This window comes from Haliaeetus albicilla, chromosome Z (genome assembly GCF_947461875.1).
Source record: "Haliaeetus albicilla chromosome Z, bHalAlb1.1, whole genome shotgun sequence".
Taxonomy (NCBI): domain Eukaryota; kingdom Metazoa; phylum Chordata; class Aves; order Accipitriformes; family Accipitridae; genus Haliaeetus; species Haliaeetus albicilla.
Genome location: NC_091516.1, coordinates 54,040,090 through 54,063,224, shown reverse-complemented (window position 1 = coordinate 54,063,224; position 23,135 = coordinate 54,040,090). Strand labels below are relative to the sequence as shown.

Genomic DNA, 23,135 nt, shown 5'->3' with positions numbered 1-23,135 from the left:
CCCTTTTCTTGGTGCTGTGCATTTGTGAAGAACTGCTATAGATTTTGAAGCCTCTGAGAAAAAGACGAGTGGCAGTATTAGAAAGTTTCAGAGAAATAGCAAGGTAACATGCTTATTTGATGAATGAAGGTATCTGAGGCCTGTTGAATCTCATGCATGTGCAATGACTCGATTAATCACATGTAGACTGACTATCAACATTGACAAAGTAGTTGTAACCTGTCCCTGCCATGAGATTCACCATGCGTGTTCTAGGTGACACATGTACCTGTAATTTTAAACCAAGGCAGAATGACAGCTAAAACCACATGTTCCTGCAACATGGAGATCACAGGGTGACACCCATTCAGGGTTCAATGTATTGTAAATAGTTCATGAAATATTAATAAAACAACAGTTGTTCCCTGACATTTTTTATTTTCCTTTTTCATATTCATGGTTCCAAGAAGTTAAACCCACAAAAGGGTCATGTCTTAGAACACAGGATTGTTTAGCTTTTAGGCACTTTGCACCCATTTCAGAAGCAGATGTCGTGCATTCAGATGCCTATGATTCCTTTACAATGCATAGATAGTGTTATACACTCAAGAAGAGAGCCCGCCTCCAAGCCAGAGTGCTGAGCAGTGAGCTTTTGGAACTATCCACTAGGAATTGCCACCAGGAGGGCTAGTCTTTAAATATCGCTTCTATGGGGGTGCTGTGCCTTAAATCGAAAGACAAGGGAGAAGTTCCTCTACTCAGGAGGCATAGTTCTCTGCCTTTTTTTGAATTCTTTCTTTTTTTAAAAAAACTGAAGAGCATTTCTCAGAAGCTGCTATAAGTAGATGGAGGTGAAGGTGCCTATCTGTTCCTTTTCCTGCAGCCAGACTTTTTGCTGATTTCCCCTATCCTTCCCATACAAGTGCCACTCACTGTTAAGAGCATTTAGTCAGAAGATCTGAATTCTGTTATCTCCTCAACTGGAATGGTTTTGAGATCTTTTTCCCAAATGTCCTATCCAGAGTAGGCTGTCAGTCTCTTTGCTCTGGGTGAATTGGTAAGCATTAATTGGGTTGTGACCATGACCTTACAGTGCTGGGGCTGTCAGTGGAAAGAGGCTGGGGTCCCAGTCTCACTGCTGGGAGGTTTCTGACAACTGCTTAAGATATATTTCTTTGCCTGTGCTCTCTTTTTCCCCTTCTTGTTGACAAAGTTGCATGAGAGAGAAACACAGACCAGTGCTGGATCAGCTGCAGTGTGTCATGAGATAACTGAAGGGAAGACGACAACCCTCAGCAACTAGGTTATTGCAAATTCTTGTCAGCCGCCAATATACATCATGATCACAGGACAGTTAGACTTGGACAGACCTTCAAGATAATAGCCAACAACTCATCATGGTTTTTTTTCCTACTTCAAAGGATTGGCATAGCACACACAACAGTTTCAAATGAAATAGGTCACAGCCAGACAATCTGGCATATGGTGTGATCAATGTTAGTATGGTCCTTGTAACAACCAAGCGTTCCCCTCCTGGACCCACTGAACATGCCAAACTGCCTGACACTGTTAAGAGGGAGATATTAGTGTCCCTGATTTAATCAGTCATTGATTTCTTCATCAAATGCCTCAAGTCTGGTACTCTTTCCAGCTTAACTTTGCTTTTGCATTTTTTGCTTCTCAAAACAGAGATGGTCTTTTTTGTAATGCAACATCTACCATTTGGCAGTGTATGAAGCATGGGCCTCTGCATCTGCTTAAACAAAGGATTTGCAGAGTGGAAAAATAACATGCAGACCCTTGTGTCTGGGTGACTGACTGGCATCGGGAACAAAACTGTTTCTGTTCTCTATGCTAAGTGTAGTAAACGTTGAGCTGCAATATGCTCCTGTTTTAATATATGCATTGAAGGTGTGATAAGACCCACAGAAGTTTCCTGTGCTCAGTCATGACAGAAAATCTTTTAAAATCTCCCTAAGCCTCTCTATCTCTGTTTTTTTTTAAAGTAAAGGACTATTCTTACTCAGACCAAGGTTAAAACCACCACATCTTCAAAAAGTTTTTGGTACGTTCTTCAGACTTTTTAGCAATTATTACAGGTGTTTTTAAGATTTTCAAGAAATAAGGAAAAATATTAGAGCTGGGGAAGGAAAACAAGTATCTCTAGTGAATTATGCCAAAATCAGAGCTTCAAAATTCCACTTAGATTTTACTTCCTTCAGAATTGGTAGTTTGACAGATTTTGGTTTGACACTCTCTTTCCTCCTTTAGATGTACATCCTGAGAGATGTTTATAGATACATACTGCAGGAGGGTGTGCTAGGCTCCCAGACAACCACTGAGATAAACATGGCCAGTTCACCTCAAAGAGGAATATCCTATTGTGCTAGAAAAGGATGGGAAGAATTTCCAGATTCTGTTCAAAGGAGAGCAGATAATGAATTTGGGAAATTGAGAGAAGATATTTCAAAGCTCAGTGCAAGAGCTCACTGAATCAGTCTTAAAAATATAAGCTGACAAGAGGCTTTACTTACCAGCCACAGAAAGACTAGCAGCAACCCTCTGCTTTCAGCAGATGGAGAAAAAGTGTAACACTATTCATCTGCAATTTTTATGTCCAAGTCTGACGTTCATCAGGGAGAGATGTCCACTGCCATAATGATCTTACATGATCACCACTGCCATGGTGAGCTTACATAAGCTGACTAGGTACAGATGAACTTAAAATCAATTACAGTATCTATGAGACTGATGTAAATAAAGAATAAAGTGAAAAAACAAACAAAAACCAAAAAAATGATCAAGACAGAAGAATTACCCTGGGAGAAAAGGTTAATAAAATTAAAATGGCTACCTTGCCTAATGATTAGAGAGACCATAGTACTCACGTACAAATATTTGGCAGTATTACATGCAGAGAAATAGTAGAGATTTGGGGGAACAGAAGGAATAAATAGAATTTATCAGATAAATACGAAGAGCGTATTTGGGCAGGGTATTAGCTTTTTGCATTAAAGCTTAGTCATTTTATGTGGTTCTGTCAGTATCACGCACAGTTTTACTAGAGGGCAGATAAAGTTGGTTACAAATTTCTATGGTGAAGCATATACAATTCATAAGTGGATTGAAACTGTGGAATAAATCAGCTGTGTTGGGGGTGGGGGAGCAGCAGAGAGACCTTGCATCATGGTCTCTGCAATCTGACTCCCTACTGAAGTAGGGTTTTGCCAGAATTATGTGAACAGCTGGTCATCCTGCTTTATCACAGTTCCACAAACAGCAGCTGAAAATGTGTTTTGAGTTAAACTGAAAACTCTGCTTTGTTGCAAGTTTTTATTTTTTAAACTTCTATTTCAAATTTACTTAAACCAGATGAATTGTAAAAAGCTTTGTTTTTCAACTGAGATGATGCCATTTTGTTTTGAAAAGATTGAAATGAAGCATGGAGAGGTTTTTTTAGGCTTCCTTCCCTTGCTGATATAACTTGGCAAAACCAACATGCATTTCATGTTTCACTGAACTTGAATCTGCATTTTTCTGTAAAGGTAGTTTTAGCAGAAAAATATTGGGGCTTATAAAAAGAAAAACAAAACAGGTTTTTGATCCATTGGAGAACATGCTTTTTCTCACTGACATCTTACACTGAGCTTCTTCTCTGTCAGCATCTGGCAGTTTTCTGGCTGCTCTTACAGTGCAGACCTTGCTGCTTACCTGCAATTCTGGCCTGCAGTTCCACAAAGCCCACAGGCTTTTTATACACGCTGCCCTTCCTGTATCAGCAAGAAGTACTGGGACGTGGTGGTTGTTTCACCACAAGGCAAAGTAGCCTCTCCTATGTATTGAAAAAAATGATCCCATTCTGGCAAGTGGAAAGAAGGGAATGGCCTAATGGGCTTTTCTATCTTTAATTTCTGTTGCTTGCTTCCTGCCTAAAGGTGAAAGTAAATTGTACTGGAAGTAGCTGTGATCAAAGAATCTAATAGCAAAGGGATCTCCACAGGAAGTGGTATTTCCTAAAATGCAGCATACATGGTCATCCCCCTGGTAAAGCCAGATCAAATGAATAAATCCAAATCAACAAGGAAAGATCAAAAGTACATTGAACTGCACCTAAGAAATTGCTATTTCCACATAAAAGTCAAGTAATTTCTAAACAAAAAGCATCAGGTTGCTTAATTAGGATTTTCCAAGTTTTGTATGTTACAATGACTTCAATCTCTTAAACTCTAAACCAGTTTACCCCTTACGGTTTTCTTTTTTGGTGTACGATTAAGGACTTTTGAAGTAACACTGAATTAAAGAAGAAGTACTAGTAAGATTTCAGTAAATTTAATTAGCATGGCTGATGATCATCTATCTTTGAAGAACACTCACGCATCTCAACGCACTGCATGCATCTTGTTAATAGAAACAAGAAAGTGACTTAAGCAAGAAACTGACTTATACATGACACGTGGAGAACAAACTGTTGTTTATGACTGAATAGATCATATGAACCAAGACCAATGCTAAAAAACACAGTGCAATTTAGCCAGATATTTGTTCATGCCAGACATAGTGAATGTGCAAGATGTTAGCTCTTCAGTGGTACACATTTTATCACTAGAAGCAGAAGAAATATTTGCTTACAGAAATGATTAAATGGTTATTTAATAAACTTAGAGAACTTAAACTGCAAACTATAGAACTGGATTTCCAAAGAAAAACTTAGTGACTGAGCAGCTATTATTTAAGTGTTTTCACATGCAATAGCTAAGAAGAGAATGGTTAAAATGACTTTTCTGGCAGATTTCAAAATGTTAAAAACATTAAAGCATGAAGATGGAATGAGGTAGAATAAATGGGTCAGTCCTCTTCTCCATTATTCTTAATTGCTTTCCTATTGTCCATCATTTCTATTATCTTCATTTAATAATGCTATAATGTTTAACTTGGGGTGATGAATCTGACTGTTGGAAAGTGAGAATAAAAATAAAAAACACATGGAAAGTCAAGTTTCAATGAGAAATTAAACATATTTGGAAAGACTGAGCATCTTTCTTCACCTGTAATACCTTGTCCCCAGTGAAAAGGCAAATATAAATTAGTGGTCATCCAGAACAAGACTCAATTCACAGACATGTTCCTTCTCTGCATGCAATTAACAGGAGGAGGGGAGAAAGGATTGATGAAAATTTGGTGTTAATTAAGGAATTCTCAGAGGAACATGTCCCAAAGCCAAAGAAATTTTAGGCCAAATCTGTGGCTGTGGCAACTCGATATAGATCTATTGAAGTCAGTCACAATACTAATTGATAACATTTGAACAGTTGCCTTATGACGTTAAAGAAAATATCACTAACAATCGTAACTATAAAATCTCTCAGTCCAAAATAAGCTTTATAACAGTAGATGTGCGAGGGTAAATTACAAGTGTGGAGCAATTACACCAGAAGTGAGACCTAGAGGGAACTTCTGCAGCAAGCTGTGTCAGTGCTAAGGACTGAAAGGAATGAAGCAGGGAACAAATGTACATACCTCATCACCACTCATCCCCAGATGAAAATTAGCACCAGTAGTGTGGATTTTTTTGTCCTTTAGATTGTCACTACAACAGCAATGCAATGTCTTTATTTCTATGTGGAAAGATTCACTAAAGTGGACAGGGAAGACAGGATGTAGTAGCTGCCACACACATGGGAATATGTGCCTGATAAAGTCATCTGACCCTCCCAAAAGCAAATTAAAATGAAAAAAACACCAAAACCAGACTAAAAAAACCCAACATACAGGGATGTTTACCTAAGAAAATAACTTCTACTGAGCAGATCATTCAGTAAGTTGGATGGAGCGCAAAGAAGAGTGAAAATGAGAATAAAATGCATCAGGAGTGAAAAACATCTCATACATCTTTATATACATTCTACCAAATTCCAGTTTTTCATCAAAAATACATTGAAATGGGCAAACCCCAACCAAGTCAGAGTATTTCATAAGTCTGCATGAGCGTGCATGCAGCACAGTTCCTTTCAGAGGTCTGAGGACACTCAGGATACTTCCTTATGGAAGAAGAAATAACATCACTCAACTATTCATGTGAGGTAAATAGTAAAAGACAATGACAACACTTTTAGGTAGAATTTATAATGATAACTTTTTAGGTATATAGGAGGGAATTTTGGATTGCACCCTTCATAACATTCAGCAGTCAGCTGACAGAAGTAGCCTTTTATTCTACGCATAAGATCTACTTATAATAATAACATACACCAGGTAAATAACAAAAAAATCCAGCTATATCCAGCTTGTGCCAACAGCTTTATCTTAGTGTAAAAATGGATCATGGAACAAACCAGACCTGGTAAGGAAATAATAGACTAAGATTGCAGAGCCAGCCCAGCATTCAAAGTCAGGCTGGAAGGGACTCTGAGCAACCTGATCTAGTTGAAGAAGTCTTTGCTAATTGCAGTGGGGGTTGGACTAGCTGATCTTTAAAGGGCCCTTCCGACCCAAACTATTCTATGATTCAGAGAAATGGCAGGCTGCAGAAAGCCACTTGCCTGCACTCTGTCTCCCAGTTAAGCTCAGCCAGGATTGACTGCCACTTCTGTGTATTTTAACCCAGTTGTGTCACTCCGTTTAATTAATAATTTTAGAGTCTGTCTGAATATTATTACAAAGACTACCTTCCCCTCTCTATCTCAGAAAACCCTGCAAAAAGATATATAGAATATTTATGATACATATCAAGAAAACCCAGCATCTACCTGTTGAATTTTGCAGTTTTTTAACAACTGCCATAAGACAGTGAATTTGATTACCAGCCAGAGGGCAGAGTAGAATAATTACTAAGTTTACTGAAAAAAAGTTAGAGGCTGAGTACCAAGAGAATAATGAGTTCTGAATTATAGCTGGCCACCTAAATTGGAAAGGTAGTATTTCTAGACATTTTGAACTAGATGTTAGGTTGCATACAAATTTGATTATCTCCATTTGAGAGACTAAAATGCCAGAAAATTGTTTTTCCTCCCATCCAAGTCTTTACCTGCTTGACTAGCTCCAGAGTACTTTACAACAGACTAAGATCTTGGTGACTAGCATTTTAGCAGAATACTAAAAAGTGTTGTTCTGAATAGTCCTGAAAGAAGGACAGATGTCACGGTTTTGAAATGGCAAGTCTCTACAATGGCCACCTGTTTACCTGGGTAGGAGGCTGTGAGGACTGTGGCATTGTTACAGCAGTGCTACTGAATAACTCACCCTCTGGTGCGGAAAACTTGCCAACTGTCCCACATCAGCAGGCAGACTTCTGGGAACTTGTTTCTTTTCTGGGATACAGGTTTTCTTTTTGTTAAGGAGTAAAAAAAATAATTCAGAAAGGCTCATATGACCTACAGCCACTCCTAACTACTGAAAGTATTTTCTTTGGATGAGTACAAAAACCCGTTAATTTGAATATATCCAAACAATTATAAACACATCTGTTGCTCTAGTAAATGTTCGAAAGTGGTTCATCTCTTCTGAAGCCTCATATAATTGTACAGTAAGCCGAAAAAATAAAAAAATTCAGAGCTATGAAAAATTTCCCACCCTTTTGTAATTAAGATTACATGGTAATGTAATTACAACATAATTAACATTGGCAAAACATTGATTTTTTCAGTTAATTTACCAAAATATACCAATATATTCTTAGCCTTTCTCAGTTGTAATGAAATGCAACTTAGCTTAAAATATTTTCCACTGAAATTTAACTAAGACTACACTGCCTCCCCGTTATATAGTTAAGAATGAGCATACAGTCCCAGTCACTTAGCTGATAGGCAATACCCCACAATGTTTTGATGATATTACCACACCCTTAACTTTGCTTGGTCTTTTCCTTTTACCTCTAGAATCATATATGTCTTTTAAACAAAGTAGGAATTTTGCAACAAAAGTCTAAATATTTTATTGCAAAATAAGGTACGTCAAACTCTATCTTTCCTTGTTTTTAATGAATTCAGCACAGATTCGATAGAAAATTTTACAGAGTTCTCTAATTTTCATGTCTATATCACATTTTAAATCACATTTAAAAAACAGGTTGCAATCCAAGGTGATTGGAGAGTTTTTGAAGTCTTACTTAAGAGATAAAACCAGATGTCTATTGTTTATAGTCAGTCCAATGTCCCAACGTCCCAACCTCACAGGCCTATGTGCCCTAAGTAGACTATTAAGAAAACTTCAGTCCCACTCCTTTCTTTTCTCCCATGTCCCTTCCTTGCCCACAATTTTGGGATTTTATGCATTCACACTCTCCAATAATTTCTTGTTTGTCTTCCAGTTCTTTAAAATGACATCTGTGATAGTTTCTGCCAGCTTGCATCTTCATCTCATCCTTGTGTCTTTTGAGTCTGAGGGAGGATATGCCTCCCTCAACTTCATCATCACTTTTTCCAACAGATGCATCCAATGATACATCCTAAATTTATTCCTGTCTTCATCAGACGATTCTACTAACACTCTCAGGCCCCACTGCTATTTCCACAGGGACTGAGTATGACCTGTGACTCATCAGGCTAAGAGGTAGAGTTTACCTGTTTCTCTTCACAATTTTGGCAATAAATGAGACACGTAACTGAAGAACTACCTGCTTGATTTCTTTTCCAGACTTCCTAAAAGACTGTTACCATGATATGTCTTTGATGGAGGACATCTCTGCATGAACTTTTGTATATAGAAATCAAATGTTTTTAAGTTATAAATCTTAAAAAAAAATCAAGATTATATGTAACTTCTTTTTTTTTCCTTTTATTTTAAATGCCTTTAGTATTTAATAAAATGGCATCAGTAGTTGTAACACTTTCTGAAGGAGGGTTCCTCTCTGCAATCATTTATGCTGGTTCTCTCTTTTCATTGTCACCTGCCAAATTTGTTTCTATATGCATTAATTGGCTTTCAAGTCAATCAAATTTCCCTATTGGTATTCAATCCTCTTTACCAACACAGTATCACAATGGTATTTCCCACATATTCTTTAAAAATGGAGTGTTAATGGCCATTATTGTTTACCAAATATTCTTCATAATTTACTCCTTTTAACTTTTAAAGCTATGACATGCTCTCCTTTACTGATAAAGACATTTCTTCTGCTGTCAATTTCAGCATCTCCTTTTGCATATTTGGTCACCTTTGGTCTTCTTCTGAACTTGGTTAAATTTAGTTTGCCTTTTTGACTACAGAATACTCCAGTTGATGATCTTATTTTTGCTGATTTAACTTCAATGTTCTCTATGCCTTACATAAAGGCAAGTATGTTCTTTAGGCATCTGTAAATTATTATTACTATTTAACTGTTTTTCCCATATTGGTACCCAGAAGTCAATCAGACTGCATCATTTATGACTGGCACAGTATTAAACAAAGAGCTTCATATATGCAACATCTTCTGTAGTTAGTATCTATATTGACTGCAACACAAGTTCTTTTGTGTTCTTGTTAATTATGTGCATACACAAGTCATTTTATATTAAACAGATCTGCATACATATGCCTGTTTTGTGTATCTAATCATGTGCCAATTCCATGATATATCTGCATTTCATTATTAATACTATGTATTCTATGATAATATGAATATAATTTCCATATGGTATCTGCAATTTCCCAGCCCAAACTATTTGGCTAACTTCATCTTAAACATTTCTCAGCTGACACAGAATGCTTCTTCACCAAAATAACTAGAAATTCTGAGCAGCTGGCTAGTGTGCAGAAAAAAACATTGAATGCTGAGATTGTCTATGAAAAGCTGCCTTGGAAACATGTGAAAGAATTGAAGTTTTAATCCTGTGGCTAATACACAGCTATAGTGGGTGTCAGTGTTAATCTCTGTCCCAAATTTGCAAATAGTTTTACAGGAAAACTTTTTTGCACATGTACCATTTTCCAGCCACATTCAGAAATTCATTAAATATTCCATGAATTCTTTTAAGTCTTTCAGAAAAAGTTAGAATATTCCATAAAGAAAAGTTAAGTTGCAGATATGTAGTACCTACCTGACAAAGGCTAGACATCCAGAACTCACTTCTTCCCTCAGATCTTAACAGACTTCTTGCTAGTTCTCATATGACTAAGTAAGCACCGGGATCACAGGTCAGAACAACCATATGATATGGGGAGCCTCACACCCCAAAAGTATTATTTGGCTGTGTTAATGTAAAGGACAAAGCACAGGCTGTTCTGTCTACAAATATAACGAAGCCACAAGTAATAACTCAGATTTACAGACTTTTAAAGTGTTCTAGAAATTGCTAATAAATTCCAATAGTCAGTAAGGAGAGAATTATTCTTCACACAATTAGAAAAGTCAATGAGTTAGCATCAAAGCCTCAAAGCTGGCAGTAATTCAAAATAGTTTAGACTCCTAATATGTTTACATGGCAAAACATACATTTTAACTTTATCAGGACAACGCACATGTGCTCATGTGGTACAAGTCTTGGATTAATCAGAAACACACTAGTTCCGAATGCCCCAAGGCAGTATCTAGGAACTACAATGGGCAAGATTAACATTCATATATTCTGTATATCAATATTAAATATTCATATTTTAATAGCTTACAGTGTCTTAGCAAGTTTCTGTGCCATTGTATTAGCTTAGCACAATGCTGTGTGAGGCAGGACTCTTCCCATCGATAGTTTCATTATACTGCTGCACTAGACAGATACAGGAGTAAGCTGCTTATACAGTATGGAGTCATATCAAGCTAATATTTTGATAGTAAGTTAGTCAACCATTATGCAAATATGATTCACTGTGTTGAAAACAAGCGGCAACACAGTAAATAGTTCACTTGAACAGAACCACCCACTGTACTAACTTTAGGTTGCTCCTGGAAGAGTTGTTGGAAGAAGTCTGGAGGAGGTGTGGCTTTATTATTTTGAAATAGGAGACAGATTTTTCCCATTACAGTTTCCACTGTTGGAACCTACCACTGCCTGAAGAGTACACACCGGTTATACATTTGTTCTAGGTAAACTACTTCAGGAGGCCCAGCCCATTTCTGTCATCACACTTTCTGATGTCCCAGGAACGTCTGCCAATTTTCAACAACGGGCAGGCTTTGCTGGGTTTCTAGGCTAGGATAAACACTTAGAGTCAGTGAAGAATCACTTACTATACTGTAAATTGTTCTTTGCCAAGACATTGATACCGATAAGGTGATTTTGGACATAGTACCAGATCATACCTACAACCATTTCAATTCCACTGAAAGAACAGAGTCAATCTAGAGAGTAATAAATACAGCTTGCAGACTACTGCAACACTTCATGAAAATGTCAGCTAATTGACCAATTTAATATGTTCTTTCTTTTTCCTGTTACACTGCCTGTTTTCATACCATGCTGATAAATCATTAAATGTACATTCTCCATTTCACAAGTTAGTTTTAGAAAAGCAGAGAATTAGGCTTCTTCAAAAATACTTCTCTTTCCTCTGCCTCATTTTTTAAGGTACCTAAAGATGCAGCTAAGTGCTTGACTTACTTATAACTAGAAGTACTGAGTTTTACCCAACCACCTCTACTAATGCTGCATGCGTAAAAAGAGTATAAATAGATAAAAAGACTCCTACACTCTTCCCACAGTGATACCATCGCAGCAGTCCCACAGCAGACAAGCTTTTTCTGTAGCTGCGGAGGAAGTAGAAGGATATGCTTCACAGGAAACAGAGCCAGAAAACACCCATTTGGTCACACTAGATTTTCCACGACAATGCCACCAGCAGGTCCCAACAGGCTTATATTTTTCCTTAGAATTTCTAGTTCCCCATCCTCCCCTCTGCCAGTCCTCTTTGTTGCTTAGTTGCCTTGCTTGAATATTTGGAGTCCAAACTTGCATTGCTTGCTCTTCTTTGTTTGGGCCTAAGAAATTTTCTTCTTTTATTTGTACTATTACTTTGAAGACATTTTATAAGCTATCATCATGCCATCCATCATCCCCCTCCTCCCCTCGCCATAAGACTTCTCCTCCCTAGGCTATAAAGTTTTATGTTCTCTCATCTTACATTCTTCAAGAACTGTAAAATCTTTGTTGTCCTGTATATTTTTCATGTTGATCATATAAACACAAAGAAGAGTGAGGATTTTTGCCTAGTGTTTATTCCAGTCAACACTTAGGTGGGAGGCATACAGAAAATAGCACAGATACTCTGCACCCTTACTTCAACAATACAGGGATCCATGCCAACTCTTCCCTGGGTGCCGTGCAGTACAACACTTCTCCAGAGAAAAAATGTAAAAGTGTGTTCTTAAAACAATTTGCTGATACACATAGGCTGATAGTTACATTAAAAAAAAAAAAAAAATCTACCGGAGAAGCAGCTTTTAGGAGTTATTTTAGCTGATCTTATAGTCACTTATACACTTTGCAGTTATAACTTATTCCATTAAGCACACTGATTTAAGTATATTTACAGAGTGCTTTTTTTGGATGGTACATATGCCCACACAAGAATTTCTTTAAGCACTACACCCATTGGTGGCTGTAGTTTTTCACAGCCATGTCATCAAAATTTTAGACCTTCAAAACTACAGGACAAATTTTGTCTGAGCTTATACTTTTGTTCCTTTGCAATTTTTGGAAACTTGTTGTAGAGATACTGCCTTTGACACTACTCGGACATTTCAGTGAACATAGGCTTTCTTTTTCCACTACTTTTGCTTTAAATAACTTCACATGCTTCCACCTCCATTAATGGATGCCTGCCCCTATATTCCTTTCTAAGATATCCATGCAAAACTTTTCAGATTTTCAGCCAGAAAGGGAGAAGAAAGAAATATGATGAAACCCTGTATGTTTGTAATTGTGTGCACCAAAAAGGAAGGGTGGGTGAAAATTTTCCCCTGATACCTTGACACAACATAAGGACTTTTTTAGAATAACATTCAGCTTGGCTTCTATCCCAAGAGGGAGTTCATCTGTTTCCTTCCAGTGACTTTGGTTATAATTTCCCGAAGCTGAACAGCAACAGCACAGCTTCCAGGCAGAATTTGAACAGCTGATACTGGGGTGTCTCATTACTTTTGTGGAATTTCACTGCCTTCAATTTTACTTTGTGGACTGAACTTATTGAGTAAAAGAAGACTTACTACAAACAGATACTATTATCTTTCACTATCTTGTTATTATGAAAGTACTATTTTGTAAATTATTTCCTCATGTTTATTAATAGAAACTCCTATTAATAGTTCTGAGAATAGCACTGACCTTTCTTTGTCTTATCTGTTAAAAGTGTACTTTGAACAATGCCTCCACACTGTAATAACTGTACATAATAACTGCGTATAACACATATAACCGGCAACAGAAGCCTCAAGTCCAACACTCTTTTCTCCTGCCTAACAGGCTTTATTACATTGCCCAACTTACTGATTTGTGCATAACGGTTTGAATTATTCCTTCTTTTAACATGAAAATACACTTTTCTAGGTTTGGGGTCACCTGTCACCCAGTACCCGAGGCCAGAGCACAGCTCTGCGTGGTGAACCAGTGCTGCCAAACAAGGCTCAGCTCCAGACTCAGCTTCAGGATGCAGAAAGCCAATTTATTCCCACTGGCGTTGTCCTGAAGCCCCTGTAAGTACCTTCTAAAGACAGCTTAGCAGTGTTAATAGTATTTTTAAATTGCTAGAAACAGTCTAAGTCTGTCTAAACACACATTATTCACCAGCTCTCGTCAAAGCAATTCTGCTTTTTCTACATGACGGTCCAGCAGACCATGGAAACCTACAGCACAGACTATTTATTTTAGTCCAAAGCTAGACCCTCAAGCTATGATCAAGCCCGTCCAGGAGGCGGTCACAATAAATACTGTTTTACTGTCTCATACAGTAACAAGGCCTCTCTTTCAGGGGGAATTTGTGAGCTGTGTCAGCAAATGCAACTCAGTAAGGAGGCACATCACTGGCTATAAAACACCCTGGGCCACATCTCTGGCTGCAGCTGAGGAGCTCCAAGGTACCCTCTGAGAGATGGCAAATGAAAGCCCACTGCCTTCATCTGCACCCTGCCAAAAATCCCAGCACAAAGTGCAGCATCTGCAAGGAGCTGGTGTTCAAAGCAGCATAAAACAGAAGCAGATACAGCTACTTATTTTACTTTATCTGCTTAGTGAAGCAAAGCAAAGAGGCACTGAGGGTCTTATTCGCAAAAATAAAACAGAGGCAGCCAAAGGAACAGAAGTTGCAAATAAAGCACAACTGGTTTAGTGCGGATCAGCAGGGTCTGATGCAGCTCACCGGGGAGCAGGGTCACCATGGTGGTGTATGTTGTTACGTGTGCTGTGTGTAGGGTAACACACCAGCCGTCTCCAAGGAGCAAATTCAGTCACGCTGTGCCTTCTGCTTCCTTCATTGCTATGTGTGAGTGACACAAGGCAAGCCGCTGCTCTCACTGGCACCAGCTAGCTGCCAACATGACTGTGGAAGGGAGCCAATGCTTGTGCGCATTCATGTAGGTGCCCCATCTCCCCCACCATGTCAGATCAGGAGCAGCATTCTTCAGCCACTCCTCTTGGCGATCTGGGCATTTGTCACAGGATGGGAAGGGAGAAGTTTGTTGTCCTGTGCACAGGCATGCGTGGGCCACAGTGTGATCCCGCGCAAGCACCTAAGCTAGTTTCCCTGTTGTTCCTGCCTTGGGCAGCAATGAAATGTAAGATGCTAAGATGGAGGCCTGGGAGCTGCTTGAAGGAACACAAACAAAATGGCATGGCTGGATGCACTTAAACTCACACCAGAATGACAAGCAAATTAAGTGTGCCAACAAAGGGACATAAGGAAAGTTTCTCTCATATGACATTATTTTCTTACAAATAGGTTTTTTTGTTGAACAACAGAAGTTAAGAGAGACATCTCAGAAATCAACATAAATAAATATATCAAGCAGCCAAATTCAGTTCCTTCCATTTGAATGGCAAAAACCTTCTTAGTGTAGATACACTATTGAACATATTGCTTTGTGGAAAAGATGAGACTCCAGGAGCTAAATTTGGTTGCCTGGAACAGGTATCCCAATGCCATTTCAGAGGCTGTATTCAGACAGATCTGCAAGGCTGGCACATATGACACAGAACTCCTAGGAGACCTGCATTGCTCTGGAGCTGCTGCTGGAGGACAGACAGGATAATTTAGGGCTTCTCAAATGACTATAGGCTCCTATGTTTAGGCAACTGAATCCCATTTTAAAGTACTTTGTCAGGTTAAGTGCAGAGGTAATTACCAGGAACAAAAGCAAAACCTTGCAATTCAGTTTGCTATTCCTCTCATTAAAAGTTCACACAGATATATATCTGTGTAAATGTTTCTATATACACATATGCATATGTATATACATATGCGGTAACTATCTGAAAATGACCACAGAAGATTCTGCCATAGTAATTGGAGCAGAATGGCTTTATTGGTCATTGTTTCTTACCATTCACCAAGTGATTTTATTTGTTGAAGGAAAAATCTAGTCAGACTCCAACCCTGAATGGAAAGTTGGAAGAAGCTTCATTCTCTTTTCTAGAGTCTATGAGAAACAGTCAAAGAGATTTAAAGCGTCCCAGAAGCCAGAGAAAGCTCTGAAGGATTTTTGATTCCCTTCTTCTTCTCCATGGAAAAACAGAGTCTGCAGGTAAGGCGTAGGTAGAAACAGGGACAAAACAACAGGGATATAACAAATACAGTGTATAAGAATACTAGTTTTCTACTGTACATACAGAATACAGTATGCATTTTCTATTACTATTACATAATTAAGAAGGAAAAATGAAGGCAGCTTCATTGTTTTAATTATTTCAGGTAGTTTTTGTTAGAAAGGAGATCTTTAAAATGAGTTGAACCTGCTGGCCCTCTCTGCAGAGACTATTTCTTTGCATTGATACTTTATAATGGGTACTGGTAGCTGTAAATACAGTAGACACATCTCTTGCATCCAAACACTTAGGAAAACACTTCCCAGTTTCAAATGGAACTGTACTTGCTGTTTTGTTCTTCCCCCGCCTCCCAAGCTATAGTGACAAATAGCAATAGGTTATTGGAATGGCAATCTCACCTGTGGGATGCCTGCTACTAGGTCCAGAGACCACTGAAACAGAATAGGGTAATCAGAAGGAATACATAATACAAAGCAAAACATTATTTATAAGGAAAAGCTTAGCTTTCAACAAAATGACTTTTGACTTCAAGACCTGAAGACAAAGAGGTCCCATTGATTTCTACTGAAATAGTGCATGTGTATACATTGAGAAACAGATTTCAGTGGTTATTATGGCAATATTGCATGTCCAAACAATTCAGACAATTTTAATAGGGAAAGATGGCAATGAGGAATTAAGGCTGCCTTGGACTGCTTTGTCACAGTGAACTTCTATACCTAACCTGAAGGGCAATCAGATGATATTAACCTTCCATAGTAGCTCATTAACATCAGTTTATTAATCTCAATGAGTGACAACAGGTAACATAATTTTTCTTTGGCACATTTTAACCTCAGAAAAGCTTTTGTATCACTGGTAGAAATATACTTAGGTATATGTACTTGAATAGAATAGCAAGTGGCCGCTTTTTGCCCAAAATGTGTTAAATAATATTCTTTCCATAAAGTGGCATAAAATATAAAATATATCTTTGTGCTCTTTTCCAAATTTATATGATCTGAAGTCCATAGAATATATATAGATAACAAGCACGTTTTAAGAAACTCAAAACATTGATGCACCAAATATCATTATTACAATTTAGTAAACGGTACCTCATAATGGGACAGATGCATACTAAGCTAAAATATGTAAAAATCTCATATGGAAAAAAATGAAGAAATGGCACAAAACCACAAATGTTTCTCTTCTTTATAGGTAAATATTTTTTCATCTTTCAGGAGATCAGGTATATCATATTTTGAAATGGCTGAATATCATGTACAATTTGATGAGTTTAGGCAATACTGCAAGTACCTGGACAATTATAACTAAATCATTCCAAGTGGTTCCAGTATTTTGTTCTAAGTGTCCTTTTGTTCTAAGCAGGATTTTATAACATAATTTAGAAAAAGATGTGCAAAAGTTGCTTCCAAACATGCTGGAGTACCTGAAACTTTGTATTCCATTTTTTAAATTAACAGTCTGTCACGAGTGCAGAAATGATAAAAGTTTGGTCTTTTGTGTTTAATTAGAGTTCAGCCTGATCATAAAGCATAATAGTTCATACCTAACTAAAGTCACAGTCTGCATGAAGTCTCAATGGTTACCACTGTCCTAATAATGAGAAGAAATGTGTAAGTACAAGGCAGAATCTCTGCTATGAAAGACCACTTTTATCCCAAAAGATAAAATAGATGAGAAGTTAGAGAGTATGTGAAATAAGCAAGGTGGTAAGATTAAAAATATCAATAGAGAAATATGGTCTTAATTTTGACTAGGATTTCCCAAAACTTCTGAAGGAATTAAACATCTGCTACCACTACAAATAAGGGCAAGCTTAGTGACTAACATTCATAAACAAATAAGTTCTGCTTATTTTTCAAACTGGTACATCTTTCAAGTTACATCTAATGTAATTAGACATCTAGTGGTGTCTAGAAGTGACCAGAGTGGTTTTTACAAAATCGATTACTATGATTCCTGGCTATTTGTCAGGGAATTTGAACCAGAACTGCTATGTCTTGATCTGTTAATTCCCAAAAGGTACGAAGTCCGCTGGAAAAAGTTTCCAGTTTGGTAGGGATCAGGTTTACCTAAAATGCAGGTCTGAAATGTGAAAGTATAGCCAAAATTTTGGATCACATCCAGCAAAAAAGGGACTATCATCACAGAAATGAAACTAGGAAGACACTGTGAGAGCTGAGTGAATGATAATTTCTTGCTTCACTGACAAGACAAGTTGTATCCTAATGATAAAAAAACCCACTTTCTTTGGAAAGCAAGATAATATTTTGGAGGACAAAGGTTCAAACACAACATTTCATTTGATCTGAAACTTAAAACACTCTGTTAAGGTGAAATCAATAAAAGGTCTTAAGCCTCTACAGTTACTGCTGTTTTGATTAGCATTCAAAGTTTTAATCTAAAAAGCTAGGCTGTCAAAGGAAATAAAAATTTTAGAAAGACCTAAGCTTTAAAAAGGTTCTTGTGATAACAAAACATTTCAGTTTCTCAAAATTTTTGAATGCATTTTCCACAGAACAAATAATTGCTTATGCCGACAAAAACAATAAAGCTGAACATCAGAAGGTATTTCACATATTGCTTTGGTGCCATCAGATCTTACCAGAGTGTAACCAATATTTTACACAATGCTGTTACAAAAAGGTCATTCTCAATGTTCAGCATTCCTCACCAAATAGACAAAATCTTGAAGCTTTTTCTTAATTTTCATCTCCTAAATTGTTCTCTAAGTTACAGGCATCTGTCTGACTAAGACTTGAACACAATCAGAGACAGTGCCCCAGGCTCCCTCACAAAGCAGTGGACCTTGACATTTTTAAAAGCCACAGCAATCTATTTACTAGCAGAAACAAGCCACACTTGGTCCTTCCAAACTCATCATGACGGGACTGATTTTTTAGAGAGGTAACATTTTGTGTTACCATAATGCTTTCTCACCTTACATCTGAGTCAGATTTTAATTACACGCACCACGTAGGTTTTCCCAAGTTGTCATAGCCGCGACGATGGCTTTCATCCATCTGTAAGACAAATCAATACTAGCTTTCTGTAGCATCTGGGAAAACAGAACATTTAGATAAAAGTTCATTCATAGTTTGACTAAATCAAAGTGATCGTATTCCCATTACAAGTATACAGTATTGCCTGTATAAGTATTAATTCATGAACCTTCCCCTGCTTTTTTGCTGGTAATACTAGTACTCCCAAATAGGCCATTTTACCCCCACAGAAAAAAATCTGTCAGGAAATAATTTAAGATTAATTTTAATTATGTACATTATAAAGAATATTTGATCAACCCCCACATGGATTTACATTTGGATAAGTAACTGAAATACTGAATTCACTTCTGCTGAACAAAATTAATTAACAAGTTCCTTCTTTTCAATGTTTTAGATCTAGCGTGTGTGTATTAAAATATTAATAAAGAATGTCATCCTTTTCTACTACTGACTTTCAAACCATTATTAGTTTTAGAGCAATGGAAATTAAATGCAAATGTAGACTGATATAACAAAAACTGAACTTTCCCCATGTGAGACTGCAAGACCCCTCTTCTGTTCCCTTTTTCAGGAGTGCAGTGGACTACTTTCATGTGTCACACTGCTTTTATACATCCCTTTTATGGTATTTTGCATCACACTGCCCATGTAGGATCTCTCTTAGAAAGCTCAGAGGACTTGCTCTTGAGCAAGCCGAAGCTCACTTCCTATACTGGTTCTACCTGCTACAGCAATGAACTGCACCACAGCTGTCAAGAGCCACATTGACTAATGTGATACTGACCATGACACTATTCAGGGCTGCTGAGGATAATTTGGATTCATCAATGCGTCAGTTAGCATAAGCACATGCGGTTTTAGCACAATTTGCTCTCACAGTATGGTATGTGATTTGTCCTTGTCTGCAGTCCTACATCTGATTCATCTCTTCACAGCTATGCTGCAGCTGCATTGTACATAGTACACTATAATTCATATAGAAGGAAAAGCAACAGAGACTGATTATCTTCCTTGTCTGAGTACCAGAGTTTCGAAACTCAGAAACCAGAGTTGAGTCCTCAGAAAATCCTTAGGAGGCATCAAGCATGTTCTCAGGGATTAAATAGCAGTCAAAGCTTTGTTAGACCTGATTTTTATAATCATTTAAAACTCTTTGAGGACAGTTATTAGATGGGCAGAATGAAGCTCAGGGACTGGTTTTATTTTCTGAGTCTGAAGAGAGAGGATTACTCAAGCAACTGCCTTCTAGAATACTTATGCATCATCTGGATGTCCTAGGCTGCAACCCCCCAAATTTGCTAGTTAAACTTGCAGAAGTAGCTCTCCAGATAAGGAAAGTATAGGCAGCTCCTCTAGGGCTTAGGGAAGCCACCTATATCATGAAGCGGAACCCAAATAATCACATAGTTCCCAAGGGATACTCAAGAACCAGCTTGTTGATCAGCTCTCAATTATTTGTCATTGCTCAGAATAAGAAATTAATGATGCAGGAACTTTCCTAAATAAATCTCAGCAGAATTCCTTTCTGGTCCCAGCTTCCCCGAGATGATTCCTAGCAGTCAGTTAGGAAGCTGGCTAATAGCATTTCCTGGTTACCCAAACTTAGTATTTCATTCACAGCCCCTATTCACAAAAGCCGGATCATGTTGCCAGCCAAAGGAAAAGCACAGGACTGCCTGATGAAACAAGAGTGTTTGCTCTGTATGATTTCTATAACCAAACTGCTAAAACAAAATGTCTGCTTCTGTGTTTGTTGGTAAGACCAGAAACAGTATCAGCTTTCTGCTTCTGCTGCAGCCTTAATTTCTGCACCCCATAATTAACAATTTTAGTACTTCCTGTAAATTCAGATTCCAACATGAACTATTATCAATTACATGTTTACAGAGCCAAATGGATTTGAATCCATTCCCAACAGAGGGAAATACAAATCCTGATTGATAGCATAAAAGCTGTTCCCAAACCAGTTGTTCTTCCCCATACTGCATGCATATATACTACTTGGTCAATTTGGTTGTAGCAAGCTTGGACAAGCTTGGTTTTTGATGTATCGAAACAAACATTTTTGTGATAAACTGAATTTGGTATTGTTTGATTATGCTGGTACATTGGTATAAAGTTGCTAAATTTCACTTCCAGATTTTGAATGAATTAAGTGTTTTTTCTAGGAATTTATTTTGAATTATGTAGTTATATTCAGAGTAACACCTCCTCCCTCTTCCCTTGGAAAAACTACAACTACTATTTCTCCATCACATATTTAGTTTACAGTCTTCAATTTTTCCTCATTTTGGCCAGCCAGTGAATATCTGGCCTTCCAAGCTGCTACCTACTATAGATGGAGCATACATTTAATCTCCCATTTTGTATTACAGATGTGCAATATGCAGTGATATACAGTAAGCCATAAACTTGAAACAGATGAAATATTTACTGCTTCCTTTAAAATTATATGTTTGGTCTCAATAGCAAATTAAGTTTGGGTTTGTCTAATTAGAGATCTAATCTATCTGAAGACTTTCAGAACTGTGGGAGTTTCAGGTTACATGAGGATTTGCCTGCAAATATGAAACCCATTGTAGGTTTCATAATAACATACCCTACACACCTCTTATATTTTCAAAGACCCATTCATTAATATTGAAATAGAAACAAGAATTTGGACTCAAGCCCTTCTATGTGAAAAGATCAGTACTAGAACTTCTAGAGAAATGTCTGGAGCCTCTACACTGCATATTTTAACTGTAATTAGTTATAATCTTGGATATGTTAAGCATCATAAAATAAGAATCCTCTGGTCTGATCAACTAATACTTAAGTCATGTTAATACTAGTTCCTGAATTTTGGTAGGTGTTTATGAAGTAATTCTGGATGTACCTGGTGATACCACTTTATGAGCTCACAAGTCCCTTAGGCAGAGCAAGACTGACCACTAACATTTTATTTTTTGTTACTTTCCTTGTTAGCTTATACTAGTAAAGAAGAAACTATATCAGACTTCTGCAGGATTATTACCTCATAATATTTACAGTAATCCTATAAAGGTTTAAGTGTTTTGTAAAACATTCATTTTTTTAAGAACAGATTTTGTAGTGGAGTAATTAAAGAAAAACAAACCACCTCTTTCTTAAAAGAAGTCACAGTCAATCCTTCCAGTTATAACTAAAGAATGTTAATTTAGAACAAGATTCATATTCACAGACTGCCCTTTAATTCAGTATCTTTAAAGACATAGGCTTGGTAAACATATTATTAAAAGTTTATTATGCAAGAAATGCATCACTATAAAAACATTGTTTTTGCAAATCCAAGAAAATAAATAAATTAATATTTTTAAATAAAAGACATTTAACCAGCATGATAGGAAGTAGTGTAAAATACTTTTCCAAGCCCATAAGAAATGAAGTAACAACTCATTAGTGGGTTCACTCCAAACATATTTGTAGGACTGGAAATAGTGCACTATAATGGTTTAATGGTGGGCTTGGTAGTGTTAGGTTAATGGTTGGAGTTGATGACCTTCAGAGTCTTTTCCAAACTAAATGATTCTATGATTCTGTTCTATTATTCTATGACTCTATGATTCTATATCTAATTTTCAAAAGACCTTCATATCAGAAATGGTACTCAACCACATATATTTTTGTTGACTTAAAAGCTAAAGAACTACGTGGCAAGTTAACTGAAAAATTAAAGGAAGATCAGGTGGCCAATATTCATTCAACTTAAGAATAGATAGCACTAGTTTATTGAGTACTACAGTTGTAAGCTTTGGCATATGGAGAGGACATGAACTGAGGGTCATAAGAGTTCCAATATTATCATTAAATCTAGTTAATATTTTAGGTCAGTTAAGTAAACTATTCCCTCCTAGATTTACTAGAAGCAGAGAGCCCTTTTATTGATTACAAAAGACTTTGGGTCTAAAATGAGTTTTTAGCTGATGAAAACATACCTGAATATAAGGTGGGAAATTGCTTCACTTGATCTTTGATTCTACATCTTCTACATCCTCTCCTCTCTCACAGTGTTAGAACTGGTCCAGGAGATTTGGATACACTTTGCCATTATATGCAATGTGTGTGATGACATTGTAACAATTCTTATAGCCATTTTGCCTCAATGAAAACAGATCATAACATGTTGCCAGCTGTTTGGATAGGGGGCACTTATTAAAGGATCCTTTGAAATCTGAGTTAAGTATGATTCATGCTGCATAGCAGGCACAGGCAAAGCTGACACCTTAACCTAACAAATCTTTCAAGCACTAACTAGGCTGTCAGGCAGTTTAACCAGCTCACATGCAGGGTGCACTCTTGGCAAGGGTCTCCAATGTTTTTCCAGCTGAGCTTCACTAAAAAAATGGCAGCTTTCTGTGTGGATCCAGATCCATATAATCTCACCTCATTCTCCTGCCTTGGCCACTGGACTGCTTTCACTGCCTACCTTGGCCATCTCTCCCAGGAATAGCATGGGCTC

General features: G+C 37.3%; 1 long non-coding RNA gene across 1 annotated transcript; it reads left to right on the top strand.

Annotated features, from left to right (window-relative positions):
- Window positions 1-13,437: 13,437 nt before the first annotated feature.
- LOC138683691 (uncharacterized) lies at window positions 13,438-22,746 on the top strand. Its single transcript, XR_011323101.1, has 3 exons — window positions 13,438-13,579; window positions 15,515-15,622; window positions 22,685-22,746. It is a non-coding gene; the product is annotated as an uncharacterized lncRNA (long non-coding RNA).
- The last annotated feature ends 389 nt before the right edge of the window (window positions 22,747-23,135 follow it).